Consider the following 14575-nt stretch of genomic DNA (forward strand, 5'->3'; position numbering starts at 1 on the left):
GAGGCCCACCCGCCGCCCACCCGCGGGGTACACAAGGTAGGAGGCCTGTACCCGCGGGCGGAACCGCGGGTAGAGGCCTACCCGTGGGCTTACCCGCAGGTACATGTTATGGTGAAGGTGGGGATTTGATCCCCGTGATTCTTTTGACTCGGTATTTGATCTTTTGACTTCTCGATGTTCTTTTGTGGAACTTTTTGAGTGTCTTCTTGATGTTTCGTATGTCTAGAACTATATGGTAGGTATCCATGTAGGACTTTGGTGTCTTGAATCATGCTTAGTGTTTAACATCGTGTTTCGTTGAACCGTGATGAGCCTTGTGTGTTCTTCGAAACTACGTTTGGTTTACCAGTTTGATAAGCATGCTAGTTTTGTGTTTAAATGCTAGCTTGAGTGTTGTTTGTACCTTCCGTTTGGTTGATGATAACTTGTGTTATTCATCGTTGTTGGGATGAGACCCATTCCTTGATTGAGTATGTTTCATATCTTCGTTGTGATCCGTTGATTGATTCTTGTTGAGATGTGATGCGTGTGTGGCTTTACCTGGATTGCACGATTAGTGGTATGGGACACTAGTCACCAAGGTATTGCAGCGGTCCTCGTGGTGGCCGTGACGTGATTATGGAGCTGTGGCCTTTATGTAAGGTTCACGTGATTATTACAGGGATAACATGTGTTATCCAGGGCATGTGTTGCCATGTGTGTGTACGGTACCTCGTGTACAATGAAATCGGTGGTTTTGTTGGAGGACTGTTGGAGGGGGAACGACGGTTCCCGGGGGAATAAGGTTGGACTTGGTGTACTGGGGTCCTGGAGGTAAAGGTTGGAACTAGATATAAGGTTGGGGGTAGCCATAAGGTTGGAACAGGGCATAAGGAAGGCATATCAACTCGTGATGTGTGATGTCACGAGGGTTTGTGTAGCCGTGGTTGTGTGTTCTCTTCTTGTGACTGTGTAGTCACAAAGGCGTGTGCGCCTAGGCATGTGCTGCCATTTGTCATTTCTTTATCCTTGAGTTGTTGTTGTCCTTTGTGGTCTTGGGATGTGATCCCATGTTATCCTTGAGAGTAATGAGTCTTGAGTTGGTGTTTGCTCTTGGTTTTGACTTATATATATATGTATTCCGTTCCGAAATGATTTTGTATATATATATATATATATATATATATATATATATATATATATATATATATATATATATCATATCTATGTATGATACTTAACATGTATTGGTGGGTTACCAGCATTATTCGCTGACCAAGCGTCGTTCCAGGTTTTTGTTGTGTTCTTTTAGGTGATGTCTAACGAGCGCGATGTCTAGTGCCGATAGTATAGCTCCTTTCGTTTTCTTACGGCCTGTGAGCCGATTTAGTTATAGACATGTGAGTTTTGGGATAGTTGTGAACCATGCAGTTTTGCCGTAGCGTTTATCGTTGTTGGTAAACGTGGCGTATCACCCCATGACTGAGATTTACGTTTATCCAGTTATCTTTTAATCTTCTGCTGTGCTAGTTTTTAGTTGTGTTATCTGCATGTGTTAAGGCTTTTTATATAGCATGTTTTGGGGGGTGTTACAGTTGGTATCAGAGCCTAGGTTTGAACCTAGGGTGAGTTAAGTCTTGACTTTCTAAATGGCTAAGTGTGGTTTGAGACCCTTAAGCGACCTTAAGAATCTTAGTATTAGGCTTAGGACTCTAGGTTGCGCGGTGAGCTGTGTGTTGTTTTCTGTTCTTTGCTTGTTTGCTATCTTTTAGTAACCGTGCTGTTGTTGTAGAAGTTGCGATGCCTCCTCGTCCTCGAGCACGCACCCCGGAGACCCCGACCAAAGACCAGCTCGCTCAGAATCTCCACCAGTTGACACAGACAATGCATACGCTCAGTGAAGCTTTGTTGAACAACAATCACGCTGTGCCGCCTCCTCCCCCTGCTGGGCACCGTGATGTAGGTCGTTTGGTTTTGGGACATCGGCCGCCAACCTTCGCCGGCGAGAAAGACCCGGTAGTCTTGGAAGAGTGGCTACGGGTGTTTGACAAGATCTTCACCGTTGTGGGCTGCCCCGAAGAGAGAAGAGTAGAACTGGCAACGTTCTACTTTTGCCATGAAGCGGATTTGTGGTGGGTCCATGAAGGTCTGGCTTTTCTTGAAGAACCCGAATTCGTCTGGACCGCCCTCAAGGACAGAATGCGCGAGAGGTTCTACCCAGCACATGTGCGTGCCGCCATGTATGAAGAGTTTCTCCACCTGCAGCAAGGATCCATGTCTGTGGTTGAATATCACAAGAGGTTCTTGGAGTTAGCCCGTTTTGCGAGGATGTTTGTGCCTACAGAACTCGCTAAAGTCGAGAAATTCGTGGCCGGTTTGAACTATGAGGCGCGAAAAGTTTTGACTGTGAGTAGGCCAAGTTCTCTTAAGGACGCTTACGTGTGTGCCGCTGATCTGTATCGCGTACAACAGCTTCAGAGAGGATTGTACGAGCAAGCTAATAAGAGGACTGAAGGCGGAGGTTCTTCTACCTTTAAGAAGCCAAGACCGAGTTTCTAGGCCAAGAATGTGTCATCTTCATCTCAAGGACCTAACAAGACGGAGCACGGGAACCAAGCCAAGGCATCTCCTTGTCAGCGTTGTGGGAAGATGCATGTGGGTCAAGGTTGCAACGGCTACGTGCTCAGGTGTTTCCGATGTGGAGATCGAGGTCACAAAGTCGCGGAGTGTCCCCAGCTAGCCGGTCAGAGAGCGTTGCCGCCACCCCCGGGAGCCGGAGGAGCATCGGGAGTTAGCTCGGGTCGTGGAGTAGTTGTGATATGAACCTAGTCCAAGGTTCAAATAAAAATGGAATATTGTCCCAAGAATGCTCTCAATGGTAAAGATAGAGATGGATCAAAATACCTTAATTAAACCTCACGAGAAACCCTTTGTCTCGAATCCTCAAAGACTTGGAAGAATCCTATGTAGCTTCAAGTACCTCGATGTTGCAATCTTCAATCAACTAGAGTCGGATCTAGTTTCCTTCGATTCAAGAACGAGTCCACGAACCTAAATCTAAGGTTGAAGAAAGTAAGATTGATTCGAGTCCACGACTAGCCACTAATTGAGTCCACAATTAGCCATAAGGTTTCTTACACAAGTTTAAAGAAAAACTTAAGAATTTTATTGAATTGAAGTCTCCTCAAAACTGATATGGATGTGCCCTATTTATAGGTATAGGGCAGCATTGTAATCTAAATACAATGGGAAAAAGAGTCCTAAACCTAATCTAGAAAACAAGTAAATATAGTTTTATTTAGAAAAGGATTTAAGGAATCCTTTCTAAATACAACTAGTGTTTTCTCTTTTATGCCAAACAATTTAAATTAATGATGACCAGAAATAATAGGGCTGATTTGGGCCTAATTTAATCACCAAAATCAGCACTTAAACAATTATAAAAAAAGCCTTGAGTTATTCTTCATATTTTGCAAATGGGCTTGACTTGGATTTCCACCATCTTTGAACATCACCACTGAAGAGTTGCCTTAATTGTTTGGACTTGGGCCTTGTGATTGGCCCAATTAGTATTCTTAATGGATCTTCATACGTTGGGCCGCATCATCCTCCCCTTCTTGAAAATGATTCGACCTCGAATCTTGTAAGCATTATCTTCGATCCATGATATCACTTGAAATTGGCCACTATAATATTTTCCTCTATCGAATGGACTTATTATTGGTCTTTGTTGTTTCTTCCACCAATGATGTTTTAAGGTCGTCGTTATGGGCCTTTTGATGAGCCCACTATTTACCCTTTCTGGATTCCATGTGTACTGGTTCCTATTATTCTCCCATTCTTGAAAAGAATTCGTCCTCGAATCCAAATCTTCAATGAAAGACAAAGTAGCAAGCTCACTTTCTGTTTTATCACGCTCATAGAACTTTTTCTTGGGATGCTTGACACGAGTCGCTCCAATCATCATCCTACAATCAACAAGTAAGGCAATTAAGTCTAATGACACATCATGGAATTCAAACATTCTGGATAGTAATAGATCAGCAAAACGAGACATATTAAATTTAGCCATCTTGTTTGAATTTTCAACAAGCTCAACATCTTTCCTTCTAGAGCTTAAGGCTAAACCAAACACAAAATCCATGGAAATATCAAGTAATGTTTTAGATGTATTGTGGTGGTAAGTAGCACAATTATGAACATAAGATTCTACATCTTTTTTCTTCTTTGGCCAATGAAAATATCCATGCAAAACATCATCACTCTTTGGAAAACCAAAGTGTCCTTTATGTGAATCAACAATTAAACCATTGCCCAAAACAAAGCAAAAAGTGCCAATCCCATTGACTTTGAACCAAAACCCCTTGAGCAAGTAGTGTTTCACATAAGAAGTTTTCAAATGTGCCTTATAACTTTCCAGTGATTCCTTATCTCTATCAAACAAAGTTTTAGTAAAATCAAAATTAAGGAATCTTGGATGTATGGAGGCAAACAAATTTCTAACACATCTAGCAAGTACGTCATTAATAGAAACATGGCAAAGAAATCTAGAGAATAATAATGCATGCTTTTGGAATAAAAGTGAGTATAAAGTGACTCCCCTTCCTTTCTCTTGCATACTATCCTTTTTAGTTACAAAGAGATGTTGCACTTTGACACCTTGGGCTGGTCCTTTCCACTGTATCACTGATTGTGGTCCCTTTGTTTGGCTACAAACTGAGTTAGAGGATTGGAGTGGTGATTGCAATTCCAAACATGGAGGTTCCACTTTTCTCTCTATGATTTCTTCCTTCTTTGAGGCTGGTTGGAGAGCTTGCATCAATGTCAATTGAATTTCTTCTACTTGTTTAGGATACAAACGAGACAAGAAATATGTAACTCCATTCATGTGAAACACATAAGTGTTCCTCATTCCATCAGAACTTATTTTTCTGTCAAATTGCAATGGTCTACCTAACAAGATATGAGCAGCCTGCATTGGGATATTATCACACAAGATTTCATCAGAGTAACTGTTAATAGATAAAGGAATAAGATCCTGTTTGGTTACTCTAGCTTCTCCTACATCAGTTAACCATTGCAAACAATAAGGATATAGATGTTTAAGCAAAGGTAACTGGGGAAATTTAACCATAGCTGCACTAGCCACATTTGTGCAACTTCTAGAATCTATTACCATAACACAAGCATTCTCTTTAATTGACCCTTTAGCACAAAATATATTTTCTCTTTGAGACTCATCTTCTTTTAAAGGGTGAACATTCAAAACCTCCTTAACAACAACAGTATGACTAGACTCACTAGCAACATATTTAGAATCAGAATCTAAAGGTATGAATGGTTCTCTCTCAACATGTTCATTGGGGGTTTCAAAATGGTCACCAACCTCATCCTTAGATTTATATTCAAGACAAGAAGTAAAATTTTCAGATTGTGTTGTTATCTCAACTACCCTCTTGTTAGGGCAATCACGAGCTATGTGGCCTCTCCCATTACATCTATAAAAAATCAATTCTCTATCATGTTGAGACGTCACTTCCTCACTTACCTTTTCCTCACCGTTGTCTCGTGAATCATCTCTTGGAGGAGGATTTTCATCACGCCTTTGAAGGGTGGAACAAGTGTTGTTCCATCTTGATGCAATATTGTTGGACTTGTGCATTTTCATCTCTTTAATTTTTGCCTCAGATTCACGTGCAGCATACAAGGCATCATAAAGGGTGTCATATATCTGAATACTCATTCTACATCGAATTTCTAAGTTCAATCCATGTACAAAACGAGCAACAGTTTTTGTCTCTTCTTCATGTATGTTTCCCTGTTTAAGCAAAATATTTATAGTTTGGTGGTACTCATCAACTGACTTTGTTCCTTGCACCGTTCCCTGTAATTTTCTTTCAAGATCATACAAAATAAATTTAGGACGAAAGGTTAGGCGCATATCTTCCCTCACTTGAACCCAAGATTCATAAGGAATAAAATTAGCAACTCTCTCTCCATTTCTTTTTCGCCACCAAGATAATGCTTACCTTAAAAGATGTTGCAACTAACCTAATTTTTGTAAAATCATAATAGTGCTTTAAATGGAAAAGAGTTTCAACAGCATTCTCCCATTCTATGTATTCAGTAGGTCCTTTCTCACCGGTGAAGTTAGGAATTTCATGTTTAATGTTTCCTAACTCCGCATTATGCTACTGGATCCTTTGACATCTAGGATCCACTATTCTTGCCGGTGGCAGGTGTCGCTCATCATTGTGTGGTGGTTGCACTTGGTGTGAGCGTTGCTCCAAATTATTCATTCGTTTGAGTAACCTGTCTATCTTTTGTTCTAATGTCTGGGGAAGATTTGGAACTTGATCAGCCATCTGTATAAGAAAAAAAATATCAAAAAAAAAAACAAGAAGATGTGTGAGTAATCACGTTAGTGAAATAAAAAAGTTGGCTCGCTCCCTCACTATTCTCAGCTCACAGGTAAGAGGTGGATTATATGGCTCTGGGGGTGCACTATACACTCTTACAAACACACACTCCACTCGTGTATCACTCAAGGTGGCAGATACTCTCACAAGCCTTTTTCCAAAAAGGAAAATTCTAGTCCGGAACTCAAGTTGATATGGATTCAATCTCAAAGTTTAAGAAAACGTACCATGGAAAACTTCACAAGCCTTTGAGAGTAAGGTGTATCGTGAGGTAGGTAATAAAATTGAGAGCAAGAAGCAAAGAAAAAAGGACAATACAAGCAAAGAAACTAAGCAAGATTTGAAAGAAAAAGGAAACCAAAGAAGGAAGAATGGCAGAAAGATATGCAAGACCAATATCAACAGATAGAGACAAATAGAATGTAAGAGGGGTTCAAGTATACCACAACAAAATAGGAATCTATCAAGAAATCCTTCCAACCTTATACTTTTCCCCTTCCTTTTCGCTCCATGATTCTCCTACCAACCTTATTCTTTCCCCGACCTTATACTTCTTCTTTTGCTTTCTCTCTCTCTTTTTTTTTTTTTTTTTTTTTTTTTTTTTTTTTTTGATAAGTAACCTCAAAATAACTACTGTAAAGATCAACAAAAATTTCGGACCATGAGGATCCATACAACACCTTCAAAACAGAATCAAGAATTTCAAGAATCACCCAGAAAAACAGAAACGATGTCCTTACTTCGAAGATGAATATCTCAATGACCGTAAGGAATTATCACTTGTATAATATACCAAAAGAACGCCCCAGAAGGGATCTACAACATATCAAAATTTCAGATAAAACTAACCAGTGGATATCGAGATATAAGTCATTCTTTGAAACTGGTCACAGAATGCGGAAATCTGGACAGGGTGTGATTGAGACGTAATTGCGCGTAAATGCGCTTTGGATATAGGTATGGGTGAGATGGGGTTATTTTTCTGACAGAATTTTTGGTAATATGGTGCTTAGGTGGTGTGAGGTCTCGTTGATATTGGACGGGAAAGAAGGAAAACTCTTTCGGGATTGTTTTTCAAGAAACTGGAGAACATGTATCAAGATTCAAGAACACAATCAAGAATGCAAAGGAAATTTTTCTTGGGGGGTTTTAATGAATAAGACACGAATAAAAGTAGTATGTAAGATAAGAACGAGATAAACCTAGGGAACCAAAGAAATCAAATTTCTAACGATAATGAGATAAACCTAGGCTCTGAATACCAAATTGATATGAACCTAGTCCAAGGTTCAAATAAAGATGGAATATTGTCCCAAGAATGCTCTCAATGGTAAAGATAGAGATGGATCAAAATACCTTAATTAAACCTCACGAGAAACCCTTTGTCTCGAATCCTCAAAGACTTGGAAGAATCCCATGTAGCTTCAAGTACCTCGATGTTGCAATCTTCAATCAACTAGAGTCGGATCTAGTTTCCTTCGATTCAAGAACGAGTCCACGAACCTAAATCTAAGGTTGAAGAAAGTAAGATTGATTCGAGTCCACGAATCAATTTGCTAGTCGAGTCCACGACTAGCCACTAATTGAGTCCACAATTAGCCATAAGGTTTCTTACACAAGTGTAAAGAAAAACATAAGAATTTTATTGAATTGAAGTCTCCTCAAGACTGATATGGATGTGCCCTATTTATAGGTATAGGGCAGCATTGTAATCTAAATACAATGGGAAAAAGAGTCCTAAACCTAATCTAGAAAACATGTAAATAGAGTTTTATTTAGAAAAGGATTTAAGGAATCCTTTCTAAATACAACTAGTGTTTTCTCTTTTATGCCAAACAATTTAAATTAATGATGACCAGAAATAATAGGGCTGATTTGGGCCTAATTTAATCACCAAAATCAGCACTTAAACAATTATAAAAAAAGCCTTGAGTTATTCTTCATATTTTGCAAATGGGTTTGACTTGGATTTCCACCATCTTTGAACATCACCAATGAAGAGTTGCCTTAATTGTTTGGACTTGGGCCTTGTGATTGGCCCAATTAGTATTCTTAATGGATCTTCATATGTTGGGCCGCATCAAGTTGGAGCTAGGCCACCTGGGAGGGTCTTTGTGATGGCGCGTTCACAGGCGGAGTCGGAGGGCTTGTTGGAGGAAGAGTTGGCAGGTAACCCTTTTCCTAAGCCTACCCTTGTTTTCCACGAACATCGTGTTCTTTGTTGTTTTGTGTGCTACCTTGTGTTTCATAGTCGTCTAATTGAGTTGCTTAGCAATCCTTGGCATACTTTTCTTTGGTAGTAATTCTTTTGGAGCTTTGTGTAAACTCTTCTTGCTAAGTGATTTCTCTAGTTTGGTATATAAGTTTCGTTGTGAAGTTAGTTATCCATCTTTGGAATGTTTTGTGATTTGGGTCAATTCTACAATCCTTATACTTGGTTGTTCTTACAACAATTCCTTGTGAGCTCCCTAAATTTTTTCCCAAGTGTTCTTTGAAATTGGAAATAGCAAAATTCGTACCAAAAACCTTTCCTTGTGTAAAGCCTAATGTTTAATTGTAACTTTTGAGTTTCAAACCCGGGCCTATTTTTTGTCAACCCAACTTCTAAACCATTTGAGCTAATTGTTTTCTTAGAACTTACCCAATTTTAATTCCATCTAAACCATAAAGTTCCACTTTACCCAAATCCCCAAATTAAATCATCTTTTTCCCCAATTTCCCCCAAATCCCTAAAATTCCAATTTCTCCTCTTCTTCTTCCCTTTACCCGTGAGACCACCGAAACCCCTCCCCCCCTACCCGTAGCTACACCTGCAACCCGCCACCACCACCAACCCGTCACCCCACCGTCGCCGAGAGAGCAGCGAGAGAGAGAGAGAGCCGTGCGAGAGAGAGAGGAGAGCAGCGAGAGTGAAGAGGAAAGAAGAGGAAGTTGTGGGCACCTTTTGTTGAGCTTTGGGCCATCTCCTACCATGCCTAGAAGATCAAGTTTGGCTAGAAAAGCGGAGTGGGTGGATGCCCACTACCTTGTTCTTGAAGGTAAAACTTTTGACCCGGAATCTTTTCCCAATTCCTTGTTGGATATGCTTAGATTTCAGGGTTTGTTGGTTGGGTTTCTCGCCATAAGGGCCGAGACTTACCCGAGTTTGGTTAAAGAGTTTTATCGTCACATGGTTGTGACAAAGGAAGGTGATAAGCTTGAGATCACTTCTAAAGTGAGAGGTGTTAAGGTTGTGTTATCTGAAAAGAGGCTGGCTCAGCTTTTGAGTTTGACTGCTTCCGGAATAGCTCAGTATAGTGGTCATTCTAGGATTAGTACGGATACCATGGGGTACCGAGACTATATAAGTTATCTGTTGGGCCGTACGAGTGGTTTCACTCAAGCATCTAGGCCAGAGAAGAAGTGGATGTCTGCGGAGCAAAGGATTTTGGTCATGTTGGTGTTAGATTGTTTGTTGCCTAATAACAACAAGAGCAGTTTGTTGGGAAAGTTGGAGTGCACTTTTGCCTTTTGCCTCAAGAATATGGTTAAGTTCAACTTGCCTGCTTTGATGTTGCAACACATGGTGTTTTTCCGGGATCACAATCGGAAGAGCTTACCTTACGGGATGGTGTTGAGTTGGATCTTGGTTAGGAAGGGTATCAGTGTGGATGGTTGCCTCCCGAAGGCAGTGGGAAAGATGGTGTTGGATGCCATCAATCTTCGGAGTTGCAATCTGTTTCAGATGGATGATGGTGACTACATCACGCTTGAAGAAGTGGCAAGGAAAGCACCTGAGGAAAGAGCAGAGTTGGCAACCGAGCTGGGAATCCATGCCGGGAAGTTGAGCCTCGCCGTTCAGAGTTTGGGAGGTGATGATGAAGCCGGGGATGAAGCCGATCATGAGGATGTGGTGGGAGCACCAGAAGCTGCTGAAGCTGAAGAAAGTGATTCGGATAGTGAGGAGAGCCGGAGAAGAAAAGAAGCTCGCACGAAGAGGGAGCATGATGCCATGGCACACGAGGAGCGTGTTGTCGCCTTGCTTCGCAAGCAGAACCGCATGATCGAGGAGGGCTTTGCCTACATGATGACGCAGTTCGTCGCCGTGCACCACAGGCTAGACCAGATCGAAGCCAGTTCGAGCCGCAGAGACGAAGACAAAGACGAGGAAGAGTCCGAAGAGTCGGAGAGCGAGTCCTTCTAGAAGCTGTAGCTACCTTGTTCGCCTCGTCCTTGGTGGTTGTGTCTCCTTAGCCGTTGTTGGTTGTTTGTGTTGCTTTCGTGCTTGTCTTTGCTTGATGCTTTGTGGTTTAGTTAGCCTAGTAGTAGTAGTGAGTGTTTTGTGTTGGTTGTCTTGTCCTAGGTTTTTGCCTAGAAGTTGGTGTTGAGTTAAGGTAGAGTTCGTGATGCTCAATCCAACTGTTTGTTTAACTCTTGCCAATTCTCGATTGTTATGCTTTCTTTCTTGTTTGGAATTCTTGAGAAATCTTTTGAGTTTTGACCAAAAGAATCCGTTCTTGAACCTCTTGTCACAATGTTGTTCTTATCACCGTTTGTTTCTAATTCGTCGTACCCAAGCTTCGGGGACAAAGCTTCTTTGAAGGGGGAGAGGATGTGACACCCCGAAATTCAAATTCAATTAATGGATTAATTGAGTAATTAATCCTATTTCAATTGAGGAATTAATTGCTAAAATCCTGAAATTTAATACTTGAGGACTAGTATTTGACTAGTCAATCCCAAAGTCAAACTTGTACCTTGAGCTTTGAAGAGAGTTCTCTTGTTCCTTACATTTCCTAATGTTAGTAAGGGCATTCTTGACCTTACACATAGTGTTAGTATTGTAACGTAATCTAGTAGACATCTTCATTCTATCCCTTACACTTTCTAAAAGTTTAGCTCTACCTTCTCTCTAAAAAGGTGAGTAGCTTTTCCTCCAAACCAAGTTGAGACCTTGCCAAGACTTCAAGAGTTGCTTCCAAGATTCAACCTTTCACCTATTTGGGCATCTAGGAGGGTAAGATCTAAGTCCATCTTGTGTTTTTTGGTTCCATCTTAGGTGCCTTTTCTTAAAGGTAGGATCGTTATGATCTTTTGGTTTGTTCTTGAAGTGGGTTTGGAAAGTGAGCCTTGTGAGGAGCTTGTTGAGGTGTAAAGTGAAGTCTTTTAGTCTACAAGAGGTAACCCATGCTCTACAAAATCTATTTTGCTTACCTATATGTGATTTCTTGGATTCTACATGTGTTTTGCTATGAAATGTGAGTGTTTATGCATTTGTCTTGTGAAAATGCATATCTAGAGCATGTGTTTAGGGTTCTTTTGTGCCATTGCTTGGCATTTCCTTTGATTCAAGTCATTTTGTTGTATTGGGTGAGATTTGACATGTTTTGGACTTGAATTTATGTTTGGAGATGAATTTCGCGAAGTGTGATGTTGTGGTACAGGTTGTACCCGCCGGAGGAACGGCAGGTCAGGCCCACCCGCCACCAACCCGCGGGGTACATAAGGTGGGAGGCCTGTACCCGCGGGCGAAACCGCGGGTAGAGGCCTACCCGTGGGCCTACCCGCGGGTACATGTTATGGTGAAGGTGCGGATTTGTTCCCCGTGATTCTTTTGACTCGGTATTTGGTCTTTTGACTTCCCGATGTTCTTTTGTGGAACTTTTTGAGTGTATTCTTGATGTTTTGTATGTCTAGAACTATATGGTAGGTATCCATGTAGGACTTTGGTGTTTTGAATCGTGTAAGTGTTCAACATCGTGTTTCGTTGAACCGTGACGAGTCTTGTGTGTTCTTCGAAACTACGTTTAGTTTACCCGTTTGATAAGCATGCTAGTTTGGTGTTTGAATGCTAGCGTGAGTGTTGTTTGTACCTTCCGTTTGGTTGATGATAACTTGTGTTATTCATCGTTGTTGTTGTTGGGCTGTGACCCATTCCTCGATTGAGTATGTTTCATATCTTCGTTGTGTTCCGTTGATTGATTCTTGTTGAGATGTGATGCGTGTGTGGCTTTACCTGGATTGCACGATTAGTAGTATGGGACACTAGTCATCAAGGTATTGCAGCGGTCCTCGTGGTGGCCGTGACGTGATTATGGAGCTGTGGCCTTTGTGTAAGGTTCACGTGATTATTACTGGGATAACATGTGTTATCCAGGGCATGTGTTGCCATGTGTGTGTACGGTACCTCGTGTACTATGAAATCGGTGGTTTTGTTGGAGGACTGTTGGAGGGGGAACGACGGTTCCCGGGGGAATAAGGTTGGACTTGGTGTACTGGGGTCCTGGAGGTTGGGGGTAGCCATAAGGTTGGAACAGGGCATAATGAAGGCATATCAACTCGTGATGTGTGATGTCACGAGGGCTTGTGTAGCCGTGGTTGTGTGTTCTCTTCTTGTGACATGTGTAGTCACAAAGGCGTGTGCGCCTAGGCATGTGTTGCCATTTGTCGTGTCTTTATCCTTGAGTTGTTGTTGTCTTTTGTGGTCTTGGGATGTGTTCCCGTGTTATCCTTGAGAGTGATGAGTCTTGAGTTGGTGTTTGCTCTTGGTTTTGACTTATATATATGTATTCCATTTCGAAATGATTTTGTGTGTGTGTGTGTGTGTGTATATATATATATATATATATATATATATATATATATATATATATATATATATATATATATATATATATATATATATATATATATATATATATATATATATATCCTATCTATGTATGATACTTAACATGTATTGGTGGGTTACCAGCATTATTCGCTGACCGGGCGTCATCCCATGTTTTTGTTGTGTTCTTTCAGGTGATGTCTAGACGAGCGCGATGTCTAGTGCCGATAGTATAGCTCCTTTCGTTTGTCTTACGGCCTATGAGCCGATTTAGTTATAGACATGTGAGTTTTGGGATAGTTGTGAACCATGCAGTTTTGCCGTAGCGTTTATCGTTGTTGGTAAACGTGGCGTATCACCCCATGACTGAGATTTACGTTTATCCAGTTATCTTTTAATCTTCCGCTGTGCTAGTGTTTAGTTGTGTTATCTGCATGTGTTAAGGCTTTCTATATAACATGTTTTGGGGGGTGTCTTGCATTTGCCATAGAAGATGTTCTCTCGTTGTTCTTCTTGATCTAGGACAACAAGAGTGCTCAAGGCTTTGTGGACTACACAGTTGAAATGTATAGTATCATCTTCTTGCATTTCTTCTTCTTCAGAATGTTCAACTTATTTTCTTTCTTCTATTGGCTCCAACTCTTCGTCATCCGATTCACTTGTGGACATGTATTCTCGTTCATCTTTGCCAGTGTTGAGAATCTTTTTGGTGTTGGGGCATTCTCGAGCATAATGTCCTCGACCTTGACACCTGTAACATGTCACACTACTAACCTTTTCTTTTGAGCCTTCTTGGAACTTCCCCTTATCGTTTTGGTCATTTTTCTTTTCTTCTCGAGTGTGGGATGGTTGAGAGTACTCCTTTTGTGTCCTCGGTTGATAAGAGTTGTTTGTGGCTCTCCTTGGTTGATCCCATCGAGAAGACATAGTTGTTTTGCTTCCCCTTTCGGATCTTAGTTCCTCTTCAACTTTCGAAGCAACTCGAACCAACTTGTCTACATTATCAAATTCTTGGTTGCGGAGTTCTCTTCGAATATCACGGTTGAGCCCTTCAAGAATACGAGCTATGGTGGTCTCGTCATCTTCTTGGATGTTTGCTCGTGCCTTTAATCCCTCCATCTCCTTGTAGAACTCACGAACAAGATTGTTGCCTTGTTTGAGTTCTTGTAATTTCCTACGCATATCACGATAGAAATTACTAGGCACAAACTTCCTCCTCATCTCCCTCTTAAGCTCTCCCCATGTCTCTATAGGGTCATCATGATCTTCTAGGCGCCTACGACAAAGTTGTTTCCACCACAATTTTGCAAAATCTTTTAGGGATGTTATGGCTGTCTTAAACTTCTTTTCCTCCCCCAAGTTATGTAGTCCAAAAATATCCTCTACTTCATCTACCCAATTTAAGAAAACTTCCGGTTCATCATCTCCATTAAAAGTAGGCATTTCCATTTTTAATGAGCTAAGATTATTATCTACTCTTTCTTCCACATATCTTCTAGGGAGCATGCGGGGTAAACAATTATGTCTAGCTATCCCTACCCCTCCTTTCTTCTTGGTTTCTTCCCTCATGATTTTGTACTCCCTCATT

The sequence above is a fragment of the Ipomoea nil genome, unplaced genomic scaffold (assembly GCF_001879475.1).
Source record: "Ipomoea nil cultivar Tokyo-kokei standard unplaced genomic scaffold, Asagao_1.1 scaffold1792, whole genome shotgun sequence".
Taxonomy (NCBI): Eukaryota; Viridiplantae; Streptophyta; class Magnoliopsida; order Solanales; family Convolvulaceae; genus Ipomoea; species Ipomoea nil.